Source organism: Euprymna scolopes, chromosome 25 (genome assembly GCF_053919585.1).
Source record: "Euprymna scolopes isolate OS-2025 chromosome 25, ASM5391958v1, whole genome shotgun sequence".
NCBI classification, from domain to species: Eukaryota; Metazoa; Mollusca; class Cephalopoda; order Sepiida; family Sepiolidae; genus Euprymna; species Euprymna scolopes.
Window position 1 is genome coordinate 96,140,632 of NC_136506.1, and position 20,231 is coordinate 96,160,862.

Consider the following 20,231-nt stretch of genomic DNA (forward strand, 5'->3'; position numbering starts at 1 on the left):
CTTAAAGTAACACAATGTTCAACGAGCGAGATCGGAGATGAGCCGCTGTTACTAGCAGTGTCAGAAATCGTCGGTAAAAATTTGCAGTAAACACTGGAATATTTAGACTTACTGTCTTTCAAAGCTGATAACTTCTTGAAAAATATAATTCAAACCCTAATTTTTTTTTTTAATTAAAGGAGCAAAGAACAAAATTTAATAAAAAAAAAAATAAATAACAGGTTTAATAGCAAATTATGCAATATTTGTTTTTTAAATCGTTTTTTTCTTTAAGATTTAAAGTAAATCAACGAAATTTTACTTCTTTCGATTATAAAAAATATATATAAATTCCAAAAAAATCACTTACCTATAAAAACTACTATTCGATGAGTAGTTCAATTGTTAAGAATTTATCCATATTTATACTTATATTCCATGTCCTTTTTAAATAAAATACTTTTTTTAAACAAGGATTAAAAAAAAAAAAAAAACGCGAACTCACATTTTTTTTTTAACTGTTCAAATAAAGGGAGACAAGTCTGATTTTATTCGCCTTTATATTCCGGCGCCTTAAAGGGACATAATTTATATGCCTTTTTAATGCTTGCTGTAAACTAAAATTAGTATTTTGGTCCTTCGTAGCTAAAAAACTAAATGCATTCACTTATAAAGACCAGTTGACCGATTTTTTAATTTTTTTTTTGTTCTCTTAATGAAATACATGAGATTTTCATTGATATATTTTAATACTTCTTAATCGACTGAATTTTTTTATATCTAAAAAAAGAAAATATTGAATGAAATAGAAAAAAAAAATTGTCGTAAGCGTCTCATATTTACTTGACATGCTAAGCATAACATAAACTTCCACTTAAAAAAAAAATCAACGTGGTTAAAAACGGGGGGGGGGTTACACTTTGAACTTTACATGTAAATTTCCAAAAAACACTTCTTCTTTTTTTGTTTGTAATTAGAATATTTTCTTTGTTGATCTTTTATCTTCAATTTGTGATATATAAAACTCTGGTGAGTAAATTAATTATTTAAATTCTAATAGACATTTCAAAATGGGGGGGGGGTGAATTGAAAAAAAAAACGTTTGTCTAAAATATTATATTTGGTTTATTGGAAAGAGTATAAAATTTCACATTGACCCTGAAAATATCATAAAAATTGAACTAATAGAAAAATTTTGATAGATTTTAAAATTTTTAAAATTGAAAAATATTTAACTCGTAAAATTCAATTGATTTCATTACATAAAAAAAATGGCCGCATGACGGCTCGCCGGCACTTTGTAGACACTGTTTGTTTGTTTTTAATAAAAAATGATATTTCTATTATTCTTTAAACAACTTTAAAAGTTTATTTTGGAAGTATATTCCATAAAGAAAATAAACAACTCACTTTAAAAAGAGAAATTACGAGATTTTTATATTTTATTCGCAATTTTGTGTTAGAGGTATCAAAAATTCCCTCAAAATTCTGATACACCTACCGCTGTACCACTCATGCTCTCTACCTATCCAAGTTATGAAAACAGGACCATTTCCAGCACCCTCAAAATGCAAATTCGGACGGCTCAACGTTTAAGGGCACAGCTCAACGAAGTTTCCGGCCACGGTTATGGTCGTTGTGTATGTTTCAAGTGAGGGCCACATCAAACCATCTCACATCTTCGAAGTCGACTTGAAAGTCAACACCAAATTGTACCTGGATGTGCTGAAGAAGATCTCTGATGCAATCAGGTGGCTACTGACAGACAGTAGCTGTAACAGCAGGGCTCGGTGCTGGCCCGCAAGTCCAGAGAGACCCAGGCTTGGCTTCAGAAGGCGTGCTAGGACTTTGTACCCGTCTCTTACTAGCCTCCTCCTCCTCCTCCTCCTCCTCCAACCTGAATCCGCTGGACTACTTTGTTTGGTCATACGTCGCGAACATCACCAACATGACCTCCCACGAAACCAAGCTAATCTAATCGCCGATATCCGCCGAGTATTCGCCGAGCTTCCGTTGGCGCTTGTGGAAAAACCATGCTTCCAGTTCCGGACCCGTATTGAATCGGTAATTGAGGCTTAAGGCAGCTACATTGAATAGATGTCAGCTCTACTACATAATCAAGTTATCTGAATTGATCTTTTCAATAAAAGTTTTAAAATAAAGCTGTAGTGTTCATTTCTTTGGGGCAACAAATTTATCGTTCCATCCTGGATATATATATATATATATATATATATATATATATATATATATATATATAGAGAGAGAGAGAGAGAGAGAGAGAGAGAGAGTGTGTGTGTGTGTGTGTGTGTGTGTGTGTGTGTGTGTGTGTGTGTGTGTGCGTGATAGCTAAATATAGGCCAAATTTTAACATAATGAATTTAAAAAATAAAAAGTGAAAAAGCTAGCTGACCGGCTTCGTACCTCTCTCAACAGAGCTAAATCGAGGTATAAGTACGATTTTTAAAAAATAAATGAAAGGGAAATATGGCGGAAACGCAGAAAAAAAAACGAGAGAAAGAATAAAAAGCAGGGAAATAATCAAATAGAAAACACATTAAAACCTAAAAAAAAAAATTTTTTTACTTACAAAGAGAAGGTCCTTTTTCTCCATTCTGAACAAGTCAGACTTGTTTGTCATCATAAAATTCTAGAAACCACCTAAAGCGTTTTTATTTCTATTTTAAGACCATATCTTTGTAAGCAAAAAGAAAATCTTTTGGGATTCAATGTGCTTTCTATTTGATTCTTTCTTTGCTTTTTATATTTTCCCTCTCTTTTACTGCGTTCCCGCCATATTTTCCTTTCATATTATGTTTTTAATCGTACTTATACCTCGATTTAGCTCTGTGGAGTGTGGTCCGAAACCGGTCAGCTAGCTTTTTCACTTTTTATTTTATAAATTCATCTTGTTAAAATTTGTTCAATATTCAGCTATCATAAAATTCTTTACCACGAAAAGATATTCAAATATATACTTGAAAATATATGACGTCACAAAATGTGCTTCATTTCAAAATTTGCCAGAAAGCTAATATTCATTCTTCATGTCGTATTTCATTTTTAAGTAAATACTTAATTTCAAAACTATGATCATCAACAAATATCAAAGTTGCAAAATTTAATACTTATATAACAAATACTGACCCAGTGGGTCACGGATGGTTTAGTATACTACAAAAAAAGTCTGTGGTTCTTGCCTGTTATCTTGCTTGCTTTTCAGCGTTCATCTAATTTTATACATTAGCATGTTGTATAAAAGGATTATCTCCCCTTATTCTTTAGTGCTTTGGAAGTTCCTGAAAATGTTAACATTTGTGATCATTTTGGTGGAGAGATTCATATGTCGAAATATTTCTGCTCCAATTAATCCATTTTTGGAATTTATAGGGAAATGTTTCCAAAATGTCAGTACGTTTTAATTGAAAGATGTAACAATTTTATAGCAAACTAAGTGCACTAAAACCAAAATGGCTTCTGTCATTATGACATAACTTTAATTGGTTTCGCTAAACTTAGGTAATTACGTGTGATTTTGCGAGAGTTTTTGTATGGAGGAGGCTTGTCACTTGGACTTAGGGTTGCCGGTAACGTAGGTCACTTGTTAAACTATTTTATTACAAGCGTGAAACACTCACCCTAAGCCACAGGGCGCTATCTTATCTTTTTTTTTTTTTTTTTTTTAGCGCAAAGATACTTTTGAACGAAATAAAAATAAATACAGAAATTAAGTAAAAAACTGAAAAAGTTTCAGCATGTTAAAGACATACAGATCGGCAGATAATAATTAAATTGTCCTGTGTTTTATATGAGTCATGTAGTTTTTGCGTGTGTGATATTTTTACGGTTTCTCGAGTGTTATCTATTGTGCATTTTTGTCGATTATCTAGAGTTTCCAACAGAGAGTAAGAGGGGACAAATAAATTAAAACAAATATCACAAAAATAACTGGTACCAAAGGCAATAAAAGTTAGATTTCTACCTACCTCCCTATTTATTTGTGTGCGTGTTCAAAAAAAATATTTTAAAGTACTTTTTTATTTATATTTTCATTCCTACATTCGTAGGCCTTGTAAACCCGACTAATTGAAGATGGTGCCGGGTTTTACTCGATGTGAAACCTCGATGCCATAGATTTAACTTAAAAATTCGAAAATTAAACAAAAAATAAAACTAATAACTATATGTGTGTGTGTGTGTGTGTGTGTGTGTGTGTGTGTGTGTGTGTGTGTGTGTTTCTGGGAAGTTGTTTGGTGAACTTTTTCGCTATTCAATGAAACATGTTTAAGACGTACTACATAACCATATGAATAAAATTCTATGAGTGCGAAATAAATATATCTGGTTTTGGAATGATAGTGCATATATATATATATATATATGTGTGTGTGTGTGTATATATGTGTGTGTGTGTATATATATGTGTGTGTGTGTGTGTATATATATGTGTGTGTATATATATATGTGTATGTGTGTATATATATATGTGTGTGTGTGCATATATATATATGTGTGTGTGTGTATATATATGTGTGTATATATATATATATATATATATATATATATATATATATATATATATATATATATTGTGGCTTCACATCGTATAATTTCGGCGCCATCTTTTAATACGTCAGGTTTACAAAGCTCCGAATGCAAAGATGAAAATGCTAAATAAAATAAAATAAATACGAGGGTAAGAAAAAAGGTAACTTTTATTGCCTTTGGTAACAGTTGTTTGTTAATTTCTCTTTTTTTCTCAACCCTTTCTCTCTTTCTCTCTCTCTCTCCCTCCCTCCCTCTCTGTTGAAAGTTCGAGACAGTCGCCTATATATTTTATCTAGCGATATTTGACCTCATTTCACTGTCCTGAGAGTGTTTCTCCAAACATATGTGTTCATTTTGTCTCCTGCCAGGTAGAGTACCGTTATGATTGGCCCCATTGCAGTATACAGTAAACGACGGATGTTTATCGTGAACGAATCCGTAAGGAAATAGAACTGGTTCCATTTTTTAGACCCCATATAATAGGTGTACGTCTGATAGGCTGTCGTCAACAGAAATATGCACGTCAGGTGCAATTTCGTGTTAAAATAAGGATGGTAAATTGTGAATTTCTCGAAGATTGCAATAGCCGGAAGAATTGTCAAGACAAAGTTGGTAAAAGAAAACGATTTCTCGAATGCTGTGATGGTCCATAATGAAACGAGCATGTACAGAGATAAAGGGAAGATAACTGCGTTATAAAAGTGCGACAAGATGGCACGCAATTTCAGTGAGTTTCTGCTTGTCGCCAAACTGATGTCGTAGGCAACGCTGAGAAGAAGGAATGCGGACACGAGCAATTGGTTCCAGTTTGTGAGAAACAAAAAATGATAGCGAATCTCTGCCCATATTCCAGGCGCGTTCTTTATCAACGAACCGACGACAATCGTAAAAGATAACACGTGAAAAAAAAGGCGAAACAAAATCAACCATCGATCCATCAGCTATCAAGTATTCTCATAAATGCAATTAGAAGCCTCGCATCGAAGTTGCAAATTATCGAATTGTTCATCGACCTTTAAGACCTCGCAAAAAAAAAAAAAACAGTTAATGCATTGTTACGTCAAAAAAAGATATGACGTAATAAATGACGTCAGTATCTTATTCCAATTTTATCGTTGAATGATTATTTGGATTATTCGGACCATCGTTTTCATCTTCGGTGTTCCTATTTACTTACCTCCCCACGAGGGCAGAATTAGACACAGGGTCAGTTTTTAATGTGGGGAAAATTCAGCTTCCCAAAAAGGGTACTCTCTCATAACATATCGGCGATGGGTAATGTTTAATAGAAGAGCCAATGCACGAACTGACAAAAAAAAAAAAAAAAAAAAAAAACATTGCAACAGTTGGAATTTTTCAAATTTTTAAGTTTTTCGACATTACGTTTTAAAGCAAGAACTCGGTCAGTTTTCATGACAAATCAATAAATCTTACATTTTTACCTATGTTTTCATGGTCAATCTTTCACATGAAATGTATGCCAATGATGTTGAATCATCTCTTATACTATATCTATGGTTATCCTAACTCTAACCTCGATTCACATAAGTCACAATGTTTTTCCAAAAAGCTGTTCACACTTCCTCCTATAAAAATGACTACAATCAGAACTCGAAAAAAATTCAGTATATGTTGCTTTTATTCAATACTAGCTGAAGTACCCGGCGTTGCCAGGTTGTATTTGATATATTTGAATATTCGGTGCTAATGCACTTATTGATCCGCGCTATTTATAAAATAGCATTTTCAAGTCTAATTAAAGTTTTATGATATCTGTTTATATTAAATTTCAAGGTTAAAGTATAGAATAGGTACAAAACACCCTCCCCCTCCTCATGTTAAGAATGGCTTTCTAAATAATACCGTTATTATTTCAGCACGGATCAATAAGTGCAGTAGTACAGAATATTCCGTCCTCGTGCATAATTATCTGATTTCCGGCAAAAAAAGTAATTGTCAAAAAATATAAGAAATTAAAAAAAAAAGTTATTTTCCAAGCTTGTAAAGAAATATTTTGATTTCTCCTGCCGCAAAATATGTTTAAATATATTTAAAATCGTGCAGATATTTGCATTTATTAATACAAAACATGATGGCAAAAGTTTTTTTTTAAAAAATGACTTGCTACCATCAGCTAGAATCGAAACCAAAATATTTCGTGTTCCAGCCGTATTCTCCACAGATGTTGGTATCGAGACAAAGACGCTAAGTCTAAATATTAACACATTTTTAATTAATTTTATGTGCACATACGAAGAAAGAAGTATAAACATGTCGCCCAGGAGAAATAAACATGTCGCATTTCAACATGACGATATATGCCTGTATGCGTTATTTATCAAGCCAAACAAAGATTTTACATGTTATAAACCATCGTTGGTGTATAATTACTATTTCCTATTAATTTCGGTGTTATATGACCAATAGTTTACATGTTTACCTGTTAGATATTTACACACACATACATCTACTGTTTTATTTATATAGATTATCTTATATATAATAGGTGCGTTGTGTGTGAGTGTGTGTGTGTGTGTGCGCGCGTGCATGTGTATGTGCGCACGCGCATGAGTGAGAGAAAGAGCGAGTAAGACAGTTTCTTGTAGACTCGGAAAGGGCTGGGCCGATTTATTTGAAATTTTGTACAAATGCATTTGAGTTTAGAAGCGTTATCACCGTAAAAGCAGAAGGGGCCGGCATATAAACCCAACAGTAAGTTCTTTCATAAGACATGGATACGTTCGGGATGAATGTTTCTGTTTAGAGCACAACTGAACCGTTATACTTTTGCATGTCATCTGGATTCATATATATTGTTGACGCACCTCCATGGGATTAATGGACTATCTCATTACGTCACTTCCTCTGGTGACGTCACTTCCGGTATCGAGTACCGGTGCTCGGCAGTCAGACTGGCACGCGACCATGCAGGTCGGGTGCACACGCCCAACCGTTGAGGAATGGTATTACTCAGCTCACTTTGCCTGTAATATATGTGAATACATCTGTAATATATGTGAATACATCTGTAATATATGTGAATACATCTTTCGTTCCTAAAAATCCTGTGTTCCTTTCGTTTATTACCATTTAACCTCATAACAACTGGCGACGACGGATTCGACTTTCACACGGGTTAACTCCAAAAAAAAAAAAAACACACAAAATTCTAATTGACTTCAAAAGAACTTTGGATTTACAAGGTAAGAAGTTGGCTGGCAATTACGTTCTAAAAACGGAAGCCTAAAAAGAAAAAAAGAAAACGAACACATAGCAAAGTTATTGACTAAATTGTAAGTTAATCTTTTTGTCTCTATATTTAAATTGAAAAGAACTGTACTAAACGCATTTTGTTAAAGTCGTAAAAGTTTATTTGGTTGCTCATTGAAAGAAGAAAAAAGAGAAAAAAAAGAGAAAAATGTTGACCCAGTTTTCACCGCGAGAACAATTCTCTTGTAAACTGTCGAATGTTTATTCGTATGCAAATTTGGACATTTTTTCAACTGAAGTGAAAAGTTTTTTTGCCTTTGTTTTGTGCTGCTAACTTTATGCAATATTTTAACGGAAGAGAAATGTTTTCCTCCCCCTTTTCGTTTTACTTGGACTAAAAGAAAGATACTTTTTCATTGAGTGGAATTTTCTGAAATATTCTATTTTTAACTGTCGGTTCTAAAGTGAAAATCCTTTTTTCTTGCTATGTGGAGACAACTCCCTCCCCACAAACATAAAAAACGAGCCATTTTGGTTAACTGCCAGACAATTCCGCAATTATTTTTATTCTTTTGCAACTGTATTGTATCATAGTACATTTTTTTTCTTTTTTTGGTTAGCAAGTAAAAAGATTTTTTGTCCGCCCTCATATTGGGTGATTTCTAAGGTTTTTACCAAGAAGTAAAGGACACATCGCTCCCTCCTCATATGCATACACTCAAGGAAAGGACATTTTCGTTTTATTGTTGTTATTATTATTTTATCTCTCTTCTCCAGTCAAAAAGGAAATTTTTTTTCGTGCGTTTGGAAATGCCATTACAAGATGGAGGAGGTTAAAACAGTATTAATACAGCTAATCAATGATGAAATTTTAAATGGACGTGAAAAACAGCTCCAGTTACAATTTCAAGAGAGGCAACAAGCGTTGGAGGAGAGAATGCTACTTCAGCAACAGAGAAAAGAAGAGTTACTATTAAAAATATTTGATAAAATGGAACACAGGGACGACAGTTTTGCTTTTTCCCAAAGTACAATATGGAACGCTATAGAAACGTTCAACTATCAAGCAGAGGACGTTTGACGCTTTTTATCGGAGATATGAGGACCTATTCACCGTGGATTGTCAAGAGTGGAGCAACACCAAGAAAGTTCGCCTACTTTTGAGGAAATTAGAGACCATAGAACATAGCAAGTTTGTGGATTATATTCTCCCCAGGGAAACGAGTGAATTGGAATTTTCTGAAGCGATCAAACTTTTATCCGAACTGTACAGCCCGAATTCTACGCTCTTTCATAGAAGATGGAAGTGCTTGAAACTGCAAAAAAGCGACGACGACGATTACCTAACCTTCGCGTCCGTGGTAAATAAAAACTGCGGTGATTTCCGTCTATCTGACTTATCGGCAGATGTCTTCAAGTGCTTTATTTTGCGCAGGGTTGTTTCATCCAAAAACGCTGAGATTAGACAACGTGTTCTCTCCAGACTTGAGAGTGAACAGAGTCTCACCCTCCAGAAGTTGATTGTCAACGGGTAGTCTGTGTAAGGAACAACTCGAGACACGTCGAGGACTTAGGCGCAACATTCATTAGAAGGACGAACTTCAGACCGGAAAAAATATTCACCCTAAAAAAGCAAAGCTGGGAATAAGAAAACTCAGGCTACACCTAATAAGTACCACCGAGTAACAAGACCTGGATCCCCTACAATTCCTTGCTATCGCTGCGGTGGGAAACATTGGTCGAGTCAATGTTTTTACAAACATAAGTACTGCAACGAATGTGGCAGGAAGGGCCACAAAGCAACTCAGAGCAGGAAGAACAAGTAAAGAACAGCGTCCGACAGACTAGATTCGACTTGGATTTGGATAAGAACCGGTGCAGATATGTCACAGTAAACATCGCAAATAAAACTGTGCATCTACAATTGGATTCCGGATCAGACTTGTCCATCATTAACCTTAAGACGTGAAAAAGGCTAAGGAAACCAACCATGTGGAAGACGAACAAATCAGCTTGAGCTTGTGATACTATAAAGTGACCCTGGGGTGGATTTGAGCCACTAAGTGCTGAGAGACAAAGGAAGAGTAAATAGCTTAGAATAAACAAAAAAATCGGAAATATCCTACAATCAACAAGAGATAGGAAATAGCTTAGAATAAACAAAGAAATCGGAAATATCCTACAATCAGTGGTGGGGTGGGCGACCTGAGTGACGAAGACAGAGGAGACAGTCAGTAGAGATCTAGATGCGCTCGAAGGTGGATGGAAGTTGGACAGTCAGTTGAGATCTAGATGCGCTAGACGACGGTTGGAAGTTGATAACGATTACAGTTGAACAGTTATAGAGTTGATTGTGAAATAAAGTCGTGGACAATTTTAGAGTTGACTGTGAAACAGAGATAGACGAATGTAACATCAATAGATCGGGGAGAAGATACACGCACTCACAAGTCCAACAGTCAATTTATATGTCAACATTGGCGTTTGTGTTTTTCCTTTCTTTGTTTATATTTGTACTTTTGTGAAACCACGCGTGTGTCCCCACCGACAGTCGCCAGCGAGAAAATGACGATCCGGCCATAAACGAAAAATCCACAGTACCCGATGTTGGGAGTCGGCGATGTGACGAGGGAGCCACATGTCGGGTTACAAATAGTGTCGTTATATGCCTGTTATTTTGGAGGTGGTTAAAATTCCTTCTGATTATTTTTGTAGGGGTGGGGCGAAATATTGTGGAGGTGGTTAAAATTCCCCCCGTTTATTTTCGGGAGGGTGGGGCGAAATGGCGGTATGCCTGTTATTTTGGAGGGGGTTAAAATTCCTCCTGTTTATTTTTGGGAGGTTGGGGCGAAATGGCGGTATGCCTGTTATTTTGAAGGTGGTTAAAATTCCTCTTGTTTTTTTTTTCTACCTTGATGGAGGGGCGAGGTTGATTTTCCCTCTCTGGTATGAAAAGCTGTACCAGTTGTCTGGAGCCAGTTCAAAAAAGGAATAGCTTTGAAGAATTGTTTTTTTAAGGGTATTCAAATACCCCTAAATACCGGGAGAGTTGGGTGCACACCTCTGGTCCTGTGTTGTAAACTAATTTCTGTTTTGTTTTTTGTTTCTATTTTTTTAAGTGAAAGGCATATCTCTGGTGTTTCATTATTCATGCAATATGTATGAATTTTATGTAATTTATGTTGATATGATTTTGTGTTTTTGTAATTTATGTAATAAATGACAAGTTGGGTATGGGAGATGTGTGATACTATAAAATGGCCTTGGGGTGGATTTGAGCCACTAAGTGCTGAGAGGGGGATAGACAAAGGAAGGGTAAATAGCTTAGAATAAACAAAGAAATCGGAAATATTCTACAATCAACAATAGATAGGAAATAGCTTAGAATAAACAAAGAAATCGGAAATATTCTACAATCAACAATAGATAGGAAATAGCTTAGAATAAACAAAGAAATCGGAAATATCCTACAATCAACAAGAGATAGGAAATAGCAAACAATAACAATAGAAACCTACTGATAAAACAGGGAAGAGCAACTTCCGGTAGCCAGGGGGGTGGGCGACCTGAGAGACGAAGACAGAGAAGACAGTCAGTAGAGATCTAGATACGCTCGAGGGCGGATGGAAGTTGGGCAATCAGTTGAGATCTAGATGCGCTAGACGACGGTTGGGAGTTGATAACGACTACAGTTGAACAGTTATAGAGTTGACTGTGAAATAAAGTCGTGGACAATTTTAGAGTTGACTGAAACAGAGATAGACGAATGTAACATCAATAGATCGGGGAGAAGACACACACACACTCACACACACACACACTCACACACACGCTCACAAGTCCAACAGTCAACTTATATGTGAACATTGGCGTTTGTGTTTTTCCTTTCATTGTTTTTATTTGTACTTTTGTGAAACCACGCGTGTGTCCCCACCGACAGTCACAAGCGAGAAAATGACGATCCGGCTATGAACGAAAAATCCACGGTACACGACGTTTGGAATCGGCGATGTGACGAGGGAGCCACACATGAGGTTACAAGCTGTAACAGGCGATAAAGTGGAATTCGAAGGAGAGCTCACACTCCCGGGGACCTTAAATGGTGTTACTAAAAAAAGTGAAAGTGTATGTACATAGGACATCCGAAAACCTGTACGGTACTGATTGGATGGAGAGATTCGAATTGTGGGGCCAACCTCTGCATAAATTCTGTCATAAGGTAGAAGACTTTTGTTTACGTAAGCGCAACAACTGAAGGACGAGTTAAAAGTGGAATTTCCAGAAATATTCTCACCAGGACTAGGAAAATGTACAAAGACTATATCAAGATTCGAACTAAAAGAAAACACTCTGCACGTTTTCAAGAAGGAACGAAACGTCCCATTCGTAGCAAAAGAGAAATCGAAAAAGGAAGCTGCAACAGAACCTGCCAAAGGAGGCAAAAAAAAAACTGAAATTGCAAAGCCGGAAGCTAAAAAACCCGCGCCAAAAGAATTCCCCAAGTCAAAGCAACTCAAGAAGGCTCAAGATACCCCAACAGATGACGCACTTCAACAATTTCTACACGTGTATAGGATTACACCCAACTCGAACACACCAACAGCAGTCTCACCTGCAGAAACGATGTTTGCGCGCAAAGTGAGATCCGTTTTTGACAAGCTCTTACCCAAACAGTCAAGGCCACTAGTGACCACTTATGTACCCAATAAACGTTTCATATCAGATTAAAGTGTTTTTCAAAAGTTATAAAAACAACACATTATTATGGGAGGTGGGTACAATTACTAAGAGAGTCGGTGACATGGTATATATCATCCAAGAATCAACATATACCCACAAACGTCACCAGAATCAACTAAGAAGATGTCGATCAGTTGAAACCAGCGACAGTCCACCATTGGAAGATGAGCCGATAGACACTGTCTTCGAAACTTTTGATCTTGAACCAACACCTGAACTACGGCGGTCGTTCCGGAAGAGAAAGGTTACCGAGCTATTGATGGTAAACCCTAAAAGGAAAAAGGTACTGACAGCTTTCACGAACAAAAAGCTTGGGAGGGAGTGTTGCAGACGCCCCTCCATGGGATTAATGGACTATCTCATGACGTCACTTCCTCTGGTGACGTCACTTCCGGTATCGAGTACCGGTGCCGGCACAGACATTGGCACGCGACCAAGCAGGTCGGGTGCAGTCACACGCTCAACCGTTTAGGAATGGTATTACTCAACTCACTTTGCCTGTAATTTATATGAATACATCTGTAATTTATGTGAATACATCTGTAATTTATGTGAATACATCTTTCGTTCCTAAAAATCCTGTGTTCCTTTCGTTTATTACCATTTAACCCCATAACACACACACACACACACACACACACACACACACACACACACACATATATATATATATATATATATATATATATAATGATACATTTATTAAAATGTATAATTAATTAATTTACTGATTTTTAGCCGAGAGGAGATATATTTTCACTATATTTTATTTACTGTGTATTCTTGGCGCCAAAAAGATGCATTCCCGTCTGCTCGTTCACATTTTGTAAACAAAACAGAAAAAAGGGTAGAGGTGGCCTGTGAGCAGGAGGACAAGGAAGAGACAGAGATACTGTGAACGAAGGATGGAAGAGGAAAGAGAAAAGAAATCTCATAGACGAGAAAGAGAGGAGAGAGAAAGGATAGAGAGAAATAAACCGTATAGAGAGTTAAACTGTATAGAGAAAGAGAAAGATGTAGACGGTATACCGTATATAGAGAGAGAGGACTGAAAAAAGTTGTCAGCAGTCAGTGGAGCTTCGCGCTTCAAAGCGACAAGACGTAAGTCAGCGAATGCCGGGGAGGCGAAGCCAGCGAAAGGCAACGACAGGGTGGTGGCGGAGTCGCGGAGGTAAATATCAACGATACAAGCCGATGTTGGCGGCGACGGTAAAAATCTGTTTTGATCAGCGGTCAGAGTTAGAATATCGACTGAAGAAAAGAATGAACCCAGCGAAGGAAGGATCCAAGGAGCAGCGATATATTTACTATAAATCAGGGCTTCGATGAGCTTCAGAAACAAATACTTGGAGCAATTAACACGCACGTGCGTAATGAAACGTAAACAATCCAAAGGACAAAAATATGAAAATTAACCTGCGCGCGTAATCAAATATAAGCAATTTACAGGAAAGAAATATATAAAAAAAGAGACAAAAGAAAGGTCACATTTCAAAGGACAACATCTCTCTCTCTCTCTCTCTCTCTCTCTCTCTCTCTCTCTCTCTCTCTCTCTCTCTCTTACCCTAGAACCTGTATCTAATTGAGCAGACGATTTCTTGTTTTTTGTGAACATTGACTGTTGATATATTTTTCTCTCGGTAGAATTTGAATCATTAAATCATTTCATTTAGTTAGGCATATTTAATTTTCTTTTCTTGAATTGAATTTTATTTATTTTTTATATGAATAAAAGTTTGTAAATTTTTTCGTCGATATTTGTCCTCCTTATTTCTTATGTGATTTCGTTGTCCAGTACATTTCATTTTGTTGTTGTCTTGGAGACGGTTGTCCCATTCCAATAACAACGCATTATCAAGGAAACTGGGAAACTTTATTTTTTTATATATATTTCGTTACATCAACCATCTCTACCGTCCCCAGTAGGGCTGGGATACGTCGTAACAGTATATATATAAAGCTGAACGTCTGTGTGTGTGTCTGGTCACGAATAGGCCCCTATATAGTTGACTCTTATAGAAAACTGATTACATATAATGATAGAAGATGTATCGAGACACAGGAATGGGTATGTTTGATTTGGCATAATGATGATTCCTTAAAATTGTGGGGTATGCGTACGCGCCTGGTCCACAAAGTATGGAAATAAAAAAAATTTAAAAATTAAATAAAACGTTTACAAGTGTTTTTGATATAGATGTACATAAGAATACTTTGATAAGTATGTTTTAACTTAAATAGGGATGGTATAAAAAAAATTGTGGGGTCTGCGTTCGCACCTGGCCTCCATGGAATGGAAATATGCACAAACTTTAATAAAGACTTTTCATATCTATCTGCGTAAGTATACTTTGATAATTATGTTTCAGTTTGAAGAAATATGGTATAATAAAATTATGGGGTGTTCGTTCGCGTCTGACCTTCATAGAATGGAAATATGTCACAAAGTTTAACAAGGTTCTTTAATATAGATCCACAAAATATTGTGATAAGTGTTTCAGTGTGAACAGGTATAGTATAACAAATTATGGGGTTTATCTATTTTATTTTTACTTTCATCATATTTTGCTTTGGTTTTGATACCCCCCACATTCGAAACTATCTCTTTACAACCCTTCCTTTTCATAACCTATCATACTTTCATAAATCAGAGTCCATTTTCTATAGGCTGTTCTTGAACTCAGTCAACGATGGGTACTTTTGCTAGAATATATATATTCCGTACATTCATTCATATATATACATATGTGTGTATATATATGTGCATGTATTTATATGTGTACAGATATACATATATATGTATATGTATATATGAAATATATGAATGCATGTACGGCATTTATACATATATATATACATATATATATATATATATATAGTATATATATAGTATATATATATATATATATATAGTATATATATATAGGATATAGTATATATATAGTATATAGTATATATATATATATATATATATATATATATAGTATATAGTACACATATAGTATATAGTACATATATATATATAGTATATAGTACATATATATATATATAGTATATAGTACATATATATATATATAGTATATAGTACATATATATATATATATATATATATATATATATATATATATATACACTAGCAGTGTCAGAAATTTCGTGAAAATAGTGAATAATTCCACCCCATCTTTCCAAGCTTATAACTCCTCGAAAAATGTAATTCAACCCCTAATGTTTTTTTCAATTAAAGGAGCAAGGACCAAGGTTTTATTAAAAAAAAAAAAACAAAAAAACATGTGTTTTTTTTTTTAAAAAAGGTTTTAAACTTCGGACTTTACAGGTAAATTTCTAAAAAAGCGATTTTTTTTTTGTTTTAAATTTGAATATATTATTTATTGGCCTTTTCTCTTCAATTTGTGATATATAAAACTCCCCGACATAAATTAATTATTTACTTTTTAATAGACATTTCAAAATGAGAGGCGTGAATTATTCGACCCCCTGTCTTTCCAAGCTTATAACTCCTCGAAAAATGTAATTCAAGCCCTAATTTTTTTTTCAATTAAAGGAGCAAGGACCAAGGTTTCATTAAAAAAAAGACAAAAAAAAACAATGTGTTCTTATAAAATAAGGTTTTAAACTTCGGACTTTACAGGAAAATTTCTAAAAAAGCGATTTTTTTTTTTTGTTTGTTTTAAATTTGAATATATTATTTATTGACCTTTTCTCTTCAATTTGTGATATATAAAACTCCCCGACATAAATTAATTATTTACTTTTTAAGAGAAAGTTGAAAATGGGTGTCACTTGGGGGGGGGCGTGAATTTAAAAAAAAACGTTTGTCTAAAATATTATATTCGGTTTATTGGAAAGAACATAAAATTTCACATTGACCCTGAAAATATCGTAAAAATAGAATCAATAGAAAAATTTGGATAGATTTTTAAAATTTAAAAATTGAAAAATATTGAGTTCGGAAAATTCATCACTGTTTTAAAAAAAAAAAAAATATTTCTATTACTTTTAAAACAACTGTAATAGTTTATTTTGGAAGTATAATCCATAAATAAAATAAATAACCCACTTTTAACAGAGAAATTACGAGATTTTTATATTGTATTCGCAGTTTCGTGTTGGGGTGTCAAAAATTCCTACAAAAATTCTGATACTGCTATATATACACACTATTTATTACGACACTATATATACATATTTCAAGGTCGTACCAGTGGTTTCATTACGCTGAATCAACCATAAGAGGTTGGAAAGAGTCAGCGCAAATTCATCAGCGGCATTAGAAAACTGAAACAATGCAAAGTAAACAAACAGACAATGAAACGTTAAACGACCGTTTCAGAGTTTCAAATTTTACAACATAGCTTAGTAATTAACGCCAATAGATTATGGAAGGAAGAAAGTGTGTGTGTGTGTGTGTGTGTGTGTGTGTGTGTGTGTGTGTGTGTGTGTGTGTGTGTGTGTGTGTGTGTGTGTGCGTGCGTGCGTGCCCACGCGGGTGTATATAGATATGTTTAGCGGGGGGAATTTCCGCTGGCTTTTCCAACTTCTTATGGTTTATTCAGCGGAATGAAACCACTGGTACGACATTAACATATGTGTCATAATAAATATTGTATCTTCAGCTCTCACATCCACGGTCGAGCACTTTATTGGATTTTTTTCATCGCCTCTTGACACAATGTATATATATATATATATATATATATATATATATATATATATATATATATATATATGAAATTGGTTCAGAAATTCCAACGAGAGAAACGCGTATATTTAAATGAGGGGGGGGGGTCACCACCAATGTGTATTTTTTAACATTATTTTATTATTCCGTGTTTTGGTTTTACATTGAAAATTATGTTTAGATCATTGCAATAATGTTTGAAAATCATTGAAATAGTTTTTAGCGCGTTTTAGACGTTCTGTAAAGCGTCCTCTTCAGAAAGTATTTAAAATGTAAAATATTCAGGGTTATTTGCAATTCATTCAGTTTAGTCGAACGGAGGTGTTTGCCTATTACTATGGTGCAGACTCTACGTGTAGGGAGTAGAATATTGATTTTAGACAGTTTTTAGGATGATGGCTTTTGAAGTGGAGGTATTGTTGAGTGTCTGTGAATTTGTGGTAGATGTCTGTAATTATGTTGTTGTTTTTGATTGTTACTAGGATGTCTAGGAAAGGTAATTCTGTGGGGCGTTGCTCTAGGGAGTTTATTTTTGGGTGTAGATTTTGTAGCAAAGTGTTAAATTCTCCTTTATTCTTCTCAGTCAGAACGACAAACTAAACAACATACTTAAAACAACAAAAATAATAAAAAGCAAACGCCAACCCAAAAACTTAAAACATATCCTAACTTCCTCAAAACTCGTTCCACACACTACAAAATCGGGTTACAAAATGCAACAAACCGCGATGTGGAGTATGTGACATAATAACAGAAGAAAACACATACACATTCAAAAACCCAACACAAGCATTCAAAATAAAAAAGGATCTAAATTGCACCTCCAGAAATGTAGTATATGCACTAAGATGCACAGCATGCGACAAATCCTACATAGGCGCCACCAAAAACTTCAGCAATAGAGTGGCCTTACATAAGAGAAACATCAAAACAGCAGATAACAGACACCTCTATGTTTCAAAACACATACACACATACAGTGGAAATAACTTCAAAATAATATCAATCTTCCAAACAGAAAATTACTTTTATTTACTTACACAGGAAAAAAATATCATAACAAGATTCACTCTCGAACTAAACAGAGCCTAATATCAACATACAAAACATGAAATGCAAGGCACACTCGCATACACGTACATATACATATACACACCCACACATAAAGCAGAACCGACACATTAAAACACACACACACACAACCACACACAGGCACAGCACCCCTGTCTCTAATACAACACATTGAACAATACCAACCCTACTTTACCCCGAAACCAACAACACTAGGATAAACCTATAAACATAGTGTAGTATCTGTTCCAACACCTCGCCCACCCCCTCACATCAGTGGAAGAGAAATCCTTCATGGTTGAGATAACTATCATCCTTCCTACCATACCTGTACCTCTCCGAGTGCCCCATTCTCTCTGGGGAACGAGACCTTCCCCACACTAAGAACCGATCCTGGATCTGGCCATACCCACATGGGGGAGACAAATAAATAGAAACATTAAAAAAATCCCCTACGTATATTTATTAATACATCTCTTTATCTAAAAAAACATAATATTAAGAAAGCCCGAACAGTCTAAGACTGAAACAAAAAATCACAATACTAAAATCAAAGAATCCAAAAAATCTCGAAGATCAGGGGGGGAGGGGCGTGTGGGGTATATGGTTAGAAAAAAACGTACCGGGTGTATCTGCATCGTTTTTTAGGAATGAAGAAGGAAAGGATGGCTAGGGTATCTTGGGGAGGCAGGGCATGATGGGAGAAGCTTCTTCTTTTTTCCTGTCGCTTCCTTTTTTTTTCTAGATAGGAGGATATAAAAGCTGGGAAAAATTCCCTGGAGGTTGAAAAAAGAAAAGAGTCGTGAAAATCTTCTCTTGAAAAGGATTTCGTGTTGCTGACGTTCAGATTGTGTGGCGAGAGGCCAGGTGTGGTCGATTGGAAAAGAAGAGGGTAGAAACGTGCTGTTGTCGAGCGAGTGACTCACTTCTTCCCGACCCCCAGAACTGAATCCTGATTGTAACGTTAGACTCAGGTAATAAAGTCTAGGACGGAGTCGGGTTTGTGTTACTATACACATAGATTCGAAAAAGTTATCCAAAAAAGCAAAAAATATATATATATAACAAATAAATGTTATCAAAGGCAAGATAAGTTACTTTTCTACCTAACTGGATAATATTTTTGTGTTTTTATTGAATGTACCATATTTATTCAGCTCGAAAAACATACAATGTTTACCAATGTATTGGAAAATTTAAAATGTCGCCAGACTCTCTGTTGAACACTGTGAGTTTGGGGGAAATGAGTTAAAAATAATATATATATATATATATATATATATATATATATATATATATATATATATACTCGGTTTTTTTTATATTCAAAAGTAATGGACTAATGAATTCAACGAGGTTGTTAGATAGTGCTCAATAAAAAGAGCTGATAATACTTGTTTATTGTTATATAAACATGCTCACATCCCGCTGCTACAAATAGCCACTTGTTTCAATCAAACAACAGATATCATCAGGCAGCGACTTGACAATTCAAAAGTTCAATGAATAATTTATTCATTGAACTTTTGAATAGTCAAGTCGCTGCCTGATGATATCTGTTGTTTGATTGAAACAAGTGGCTATTTGTAGCAGCGAGATGTGAGCATGTTTATATAACAATAAACAAGTAATATATATATATATATATATATATATATATATATATATATATATATATATATATATATATATATATATAATACCAAATATGTCAGCCTATGTCACGGTAACATATTGAGCGACTTTCTAACAGTATTTTGTTTTCGTATATTTTTTTTATTCATAGCTCAGTTTCCCAAACCTACCGTGTTCAACAGAGTGGTAAAAGAAGCAAAAATAACCTGCATGACTGTTGGCGCCATCTTAAACATTTCCTTCATGCCCCTTTCCTCTGGCATATTCCTACATTTAATGCTCTTTCTGCCCTCGCGCTTCTTCCCCATTTTTCGACCATGACCACGGCTACTGAGAGAGAAGGAGGCCA